Genomic DNA, 7,599 nt, shown 5'->3' on the forward strand with positions numbered 1-7,599 from the left:
TCCGTATTTTTCCAATCGATTGCTTCATTTTGTATGTATTTTGGGGCCATGTTTGAATCCAATTTTAAGGCTCAGATTGCACCAAATTGCACCCTTGAAAAAAAAATTTTCGGGGGGGCATGCTCCCGGACCCCCCTAGAAGTCTTGGAGCTTCGCGCCTGCGAAACTTGGTGCTACGCGCCTTCGAATTATTTTTTTCAGTATTTTTTTTTTTCAGTTTTCATGCCTGTCTCAGTAAACCATGGTGACCAAGACTTACATGGAACCAATCTGCTAGTGCCCTAGCTATGAAATCAAAATGTCATCCTCTTCATCTTTCTAAAAGAATGTCTGTTATACTCTACCTCGGTAAAAAAAATAAAAATCAAAGAAGACAAAACCATCAATCCCAATGTTTAGTGTTATTGTTTGTGTGGCTTTCTCTGCTTTGGAGGTTCTCACCGTACATTGTTTTCATACAAATTATGTTTTAGCATTCCAGTCATGCATGAGCCCGAATCGAATAACTTTACAGATATGAATACACCCTGTATAAAAGCTTTTTGATGGATCAAATTTGGAACAGATCTCATATTGATTGTTAACGCTGTTTTCCAGAACTTGTGCTTGCTTTGTGCCATGATTTTGTTAGAAAATATTGCACTGAGAATGATAATAACCAAAATGTGTGTAGAATAGACTTATTTTAAAAACTCTGAAGAACTAATGCCGAACATGAGATGTTGAGAAGGAGGGGAGGGGGGGGGGGGGGGGAGGGGGGGGGGAGGAGGGGGGGGGGAGGGGGTTGTCGCCAGTAAAGAACTACACTGGAATGTACTTGTTATTTATCATGGAAGATGAGGGATTACAAATGTATGTCTCCCTGGGAATTTACAATATGTTTCAATCTAAGGAGGGATTACAAATGTATGTCTCCCTGGGAATTTACAATATGTTTCAATCTAAGTCAGATAATTAATACAATAGTTTTCACTCTAAGTCAGTTGCTCAGATGTTGCTTTAATTGAGATGGCAATTAACTAGATTTCACTGTGATGTGTATGCATGGTGCAATATTTCCAGTCCCCAAGTCCAATTTGTCTGTCAGTTATTAGGTCACCTGAAAACAATCAGTGATGGAATATTCAGATGAGGACTAATATGACTCAAAACGATTTACCAATGGAATGTTCCCGCAAAACAGTGGATACATTGAAACGGACATTAGTGCAATTACATGGCGCTTTAATTGGGACAAAGCATTGACATAAGAGGGTGGAGTTATTAGGCACACAAAAAAAGTTGTATGTTTCTGGTCACCCGACCCTACCTAGTTTTTTCCCGCCGACCCTAGACTTTTTTTTTTATATTGCATTTGTAAAAAAAAAACAAAAAAAAAAGCGTCAAAACGAAAGTACATGTAACAGACGGCAGACGACACAAGGGGGATAACCCCGCATCCCTTTTGTCTCATTTGTTTTGTAATGTGTTGTCTTTCTCTTTGTATATTAAGTCCAGTCTCTTTGCGTCACTGTATAGTTATTTTCTACCCTGACCAAACAAACAAACAAACAATAAATAAATCCCTACCTACCTACCCTATTTTTTGTAGCCATGTTACCAGAAACATACAACTTTTTTTGTGTGCCTTAACTGGATTTATAATATACATGTAGCTGCAAACTGAGATATGTAGCATTTGGGACTTGCCAGACAGTTTATTGATCTGAGTGTATCATTTCATTTTGTGTAGTATTGATTTGTGAAAGTATACTATTACAATTGTAATTGATATCAAAACAGATTGATCGTATGAGCTTACATTGAAATGTTATATTACTCTTCTGATTTGTGAAAGTAATTACTATTCATTAATATCAATACAGACTGTGATTGTATGAGCTTACATTCAAATGTTATTCATGCTTAAAACAGCATTAATACTCTAATATGGCTTCTATTGACATTGTTGTAATTATTTCAAGTTATGCCAAAATTTGGAATCATAACTTCCTCCGAAAGCGGCGTATGGCTGCCTAAATGGCGGGGTAAAAACGGTCATACACGTAAAATTCCACTCGTGCAAAAACACGAGTGTACGTGGGAGTTTCAGCCCACGATCGAAGAAGAAGAAGAAGAAGAAGGAATCATAACTTCACATGAGAGAATATATAAACGAAATAAGAAAATCTCAAAGCAGAGAATTTAGCAAATTCTTAATTAGGTGGATCTCTCATCTACAATTAATATGTCTTTAAACAATCATCAGATTTGAAGCATTTTATAGTGAAAATTCCCTTGAAGCATATTTGATGGCAGTAAATTATAGTGTTCCGTATAGTGTTGAGATTTTATATTGTCTGTGTTTACCTGCTTGATGTACTAAAGATTGAGTCAGGTTTGGGTGATGATGAAATAAGATCATTCATTTTGAATTCATGTCTTATTTTATTTGTTATAAGTATCTCTTTACTGTTTTTGTTTAGATTTATATTTCATATGTTGGTATGTATATAAATGTGAGTTTGGTTTATAAAATCATGAACCACAAGAAAGTTTTGTTACTAGTGCATGATTGTATAAGATGGGGAATTTTTGTGGTTAATTTTGTCAAACATGGCAGATCGACTAGCTGCCAGAGGGTCTTGTGTTCATGACATTAAATTAACATGGCATTTAAATGATCTGGTTAGTGGTATACATATCACTTTACTGTAATTACATGTATATTTTCCGGTAATTTTTGTCTGTCTTTTGACCTCTACTTTAGAACTGCATTTGTGTCTTCACATGTTTTCTGATGTGCATGTGTGTGTGTTTGCATTTGAAGATGGTTTTCTAATGTAGTGAAAGTATAAATTGCTTACTTGTAGGACATTACAGATATTAAAAACATCTTTGAATCAAGTAACCAAGTCTTTATGAACCACACAGTCAATATAACACTTACCTCGACAGTACTATTCTTGCACATTATCTATTATAGGCCGAAAAAATTGGACAAAACGCTGAGTGGGTACAATTATCTCCCATAACCATGCGCCACCGTGGATCCCAAGCACTGTCCGAGTGCTTCCCCCTTACAGGATGTAGGTGGCGCGTCCTCTTTCTTTTTTCGCGCGTGTCAGACCGGCTGTGTTTCTGCTACGCTCCCGGATTATTTTGGACTAAGAGGCTCCTTTTCTGTGTGGACTATCACCTGTTGGATTATTGTGTGTTATTCCACTTCTGGCTTGAGGCTACGTTGTGTTTCCTTCAACTTGTGCCTCCGTTTTTGTGTGGCGGACTCGGCGTGCCTCCCGTCCTACTTCGTGGTGACCGGTCGTCTGCTTCTCGTTTCGCCGCATTCACTTGAGTATTGACCTAAATTTTCTTTGAATTTTGTTAATTCTCGGTCTTTAAGGGTACGTACAGGGCGAGGTAGGATGTCTCGTCCTGTTTTGGGCTCTGGTTCTACGGAACCAGAGTCTGCCGGGGGCAACCCTTCTCCGGGCGCCCAGCGTCATGTTTTACGCACGGAGAAGGGGATCTTTCGGCGCTCCGACTCTCCCTCCCCAAACGCTTTGCGTTTGCGGCGAGGGAGGGCGGAGAAAGCCTGTTTGAGCAAGCTCAATGCGAGCTTGCTCAAACAGGCTGGGCTTGAGCCTGGGACTTCGGGCGGGGCTGCGCCGTCGAAGGTTCGGGGAAGTTCGAGGGGAAAGAAAAAGCTTCTTTCTCCTTCTCCTTCAGTGGAACAGGCTTCCCCCCCTTCGACGCCGTTGTCCGGCCCTCAGTCTCAGGCTTCAGCTCCTCCCGGTTTCGAGCCTGGGGGGAAGGTTTCCTTCTCCCCCCTGGCTCGAATCCGGGGGCAGGTCGATTCCCAACCCTCTTTGGGGGTTGGTGAATCCGATCTAGGGGCTACTGGAGAGACTCAGGTTTTGACAGCCAACGGCCATACCACGTTGAAAACACCGGTTCTCGTCCGACCACCGAAGTTAAGCAACGTCGGGCCCGGTTAGTACTTGGATGGGTGACCGCCTGGGAACACCGGGTGCAGTTGGCATTAAAATCTTTCTTTTTCCGGTGCCTCTCCTGTGCCCTCCTCGGTTTCCACCGCTGTGGAAGCCAGGAGGGACACGGGTCCTCCTCTGAACTCCCTCGCTGGGTCGTCTGCTGCTGTTTTGACAGTAGTTTCGGCCTCCTGGGGGGGGAGATCGGAGGAGATGACGGGGTCTCTGAATTCCCTCCCCGCTGGGGTTGGGATGCGAATTGACCCCGTTCAGGGCGGTCCTGTGGGGGCAGGGGTTTCAGGCTTCGTGCCTACGACCACTGCTACTACGGTTCCCTCTGACGTCCGTGTGACTGGTGGCTGTCCCTCTTGAAACGCTCCGGCCGACTAGTTACTGGACGTGGAGGTGTTCGACAGAACGTGGTACTTCTGTCGAATGGTCAGGGCGACGGGAACATTGTTTCTGTTGCTCAGACCGACACCTCCGACCGGACCGTCTTGACCCCACGCCATTCCTTAGCGTCTGGTGTTCGGGTGACGGATGGTCCGGACCAAGGGTCCGGAACGTTCCAGGCTTACGGGTCGGGATCGAACCGGACCCACGGGTCCCGACTGGACTTGACCTCCGGGTTTGGTCCGGACGGGACCCATGGTACGGGACCGTACCGGACCTTAGGGTCCGGTGCGGGACAGTACCTCTGGCCCTTGCCGGACCCCCCGGACCTACGGGTCCGGATGGTACGGTACGGGACCAGTGTTTCGGTCGGGACCGGACCACCCGACCACCTCTGTTGGTCTGGGTGGTCTGGCACCGAACCGGAACACACCGGACCTACGGGTCCGGAGGGTACGGTACCGGACCAGTGGTCCGGTCGGGACCGGACCACTCGACCACCTCTGTTGGTCCGGGTGGTCTGGCACCGAACCGGACCATGCCGGACCTACGGGTCCGGATGGTACGGTATGTCCACGTCCGGACCGAGCCACCCGAACACTTCTGTGGGTACGGATGGTTCGGTACCGAACGGGACCTCCGGATGGTACGGGACCGGACCGAATCTACGGGTTCGGATGGTCCGGTACCGGACCACCCGACCACCTCTGTTGGTCCGGATGGTCTGTCACCGAACCGGACCATACCGGACCACCGGACCTACGGGTCCGGATGGTACGGTAGGTCCACGTCCGGACCGAACACTTCAGTGGGTACGGATGGTTCGGTGCCGTACGGGACCTCCGGATGGTATGGGACAGGACCGGAACACCGGACCACCCTACCGGATCGGTCCGGACCACCCGACCACCTCTGTTGGTCCGGATGGTCTGGCACCGAACCGGACCTACGGGTCCGGATGGTACGGTATGTCCACGTCCGGACCGAGCCACCCGAACACTTCTGTGGGTACGGGTGGTTCGGTGCCGAACGGGACCTCCGGATGGTGCGGGACCGGACCGGACCTACGGGTCCGGATGGTCCGGTGCTGGACCGGTGGTCCGGTCCGGACCGGACCACCCGACCACCTCTGTTGGTCCGGATGGTCTGGCACCGAACCGGACCATACCGGACTTACGGGTCCGGATGGTACGGTGTGTCCACGTCCGGACCGAGCCACCCGAACACTTCTGTGGGTACGGATGGTTCGGTACCGAACGGGACCTCCGGATGGTACGGGACCGGACCGGAACACCGGACCGGAACACCGGACCACCCTACCGGACCGGTCCGGACCACCCGACCACCTCTGTTGGTCCGGATGGTCTGGCACCGAACCGGACCTACGGGTCCGGATGGTACGGTACGTACGTCCACGCCCGGACCGAACCACCCGAACACTTCTGTGCGTACGGATGGTTCGGTGCCGAACAGGACCTCCGGATGGTACCGGACCTACGGGTCCGGACCTACGGGTCCGGATGGTCCGGTGCGGGACCACCCGACCACCTCTGTTGGTCTGGATGGTCTGGCACCGAACCGGACCATACCGGACCACCGGACCTACGGGTCCGGATGGTACGGTATGTCCACGTCCGGACCTAACCACCCGAACACTTCGTTGGGTACGATGGTTCGGTGCTGAACGGGACCTCCGGATGGTACGGCACCGGACCGGACCACCCTACCGGACCGGATCGGCACCCCCGACCGGACCGGACCATTTCTTTTCTGATCAGACCCCATGGGTTCCTGTTCAGTCTATAAATGGCGGGGGTTCGTTGGCTGGGCTGACCCAACAGTCGCAGGGTTGTTGTTTTTCTCCCCCTTCGGCTGCTGGAGACGTTTCGTCTTTGGGGCAGGGGTCTTCGCGGCCTCTTGCTTCTGTGGGCGTTTCTTCACAGCCTGCTTCATCGCTTTCGGCTCTTCCCCCTCAAGCTCCCTACACTCCTGCTTTTGAGGAGTTGTCGGGAAGTGAAGAGGAGAGTGAGTCGGAGGACGATAGGGAGGAGGATCAGGGTCGCCCTGAGGTTAACACTGAACCTCTACCCTTGCCGGTTTCTGATGGAACTTCCGAAGCTATGCTTCGTACTTTCCAACAGTACATGACAGACATCACGCGGCGTCTTGACGTCACGGATGCCTCTCTTAAGCGTCTGTCGTCTAGTGTTGACACACAGGACGTGGACCCGGGGTCTGAGGACGAGAGGCAGGAGGCTCGTCCTCGCACAGCTAGAAGGACGTTTGAACAGTTTCAGGACGTCCTTCCCTGAGACGCCCTCTCGTCCTTTGAGTCCGCTTCGGCCCGGGCGCGGGAGGCTCACGCCGCGTCTGCCGGCGGCTCGTTTTATGAACGATCCGGCCGCCGGCAATTCGCGTTCCACCCTAGTCTAAGTGCCACGGTGGAAGCGGCAGCACATCGCCTGAGGAGTACAGATTCACGTGCAAACGCGACCTATGTTCCTCGGGAGGACGCGGGTTCAGTGCCATGCTTTCCTTTGGGAGGCGCACCTCCACTGTTTCCTCGTGTCCAATCTGTTTCGTCCCTCCCTTTTCCCTTTGACTCTCGAACTCTCCCTTTCCAGACTTCGAGTGTTTAGGGTGGGGCTGACGGTGATGTGTTCGTTGGGGAGGTGCCTTCGGTCAAGAAGGTGGAACTGAGCTCTGCTTCGTTCCACAATCTTGAGGCCACCGTTTCGTCCACAGTCGAGGCCCAATCACAGGCCTTGACATGGATGAGCACGCTGTCCACACTGTTGGACCCTCCCAATCGGGCAGAGTCCGATTCCACTCGGGTCCTTGACACGGTTCGAGTGGATCGGGCTTTGCATGCCGTGCGATCGTGCGTGACGTCTGCGGCAGAATTGGCCATTGGAACACGGGTCCACTTTATTGGCCCTGTTCCGTGATCATTTTCTGCCTACTTCTATAGTGCCTCCGGATATGAGGAAGAGTCTGAGGAACACGTTTCCTCAGCCTTCTTCCCTCTTTCATCCGGACACTGTTCGTTCTGTGGTGGAGTCCACACGCCAGAGGAACACTGATTCTCTGATGGTTGGCCTCGCTGCTTCGGCGACGGCGGCGGGGAGTAAGAGAAGTGCTACAGTCACCTCCAGCTCCCAGCCTCAGAAGAAGAAGAAGAAGCCAGTTTCACTGCCTCCTTCTTCCTCCTCTTAGGCGCCTGTTGCGTTCCCAAGCA

At 50.5% G+C, this 7,599-nt stretch overlaps 1 non-coding gene across 1 annotated transcript; it reads left to right on the plus strand.

The window, feature by feature from the left end:
• Positions 1-3,902: 3,902 nt before the first annotated feature.
• Positions 3,903-4,021, plus strand: LOC138977574 (5S ribosomal RNA). The gene has a single exon (XR_011459372.1). It is a non-coding gene; the product is annotated as a 5S ribosomal RNA (ribosomal RNA).
• Positions 4,022-7,599: the final 3,578 nt, after the last annotated feature.

Source organism: Littorina saxatilis, linkage group LG9 (genome assembly GCF_037325665.1).
Source record: "Littorina saxatilis isolate snail1 linkage group LG9, US_GU_Lsax_2.0, whole genome shotgun sequence".
Classification (NCBI taxonomy): domain Eukaryota; kingdom Metazoa; phylum Mollusca; class Gastropoda; order Littorinimorpha; family Littorinidae; genus Littorina; species Littorina saxatilis.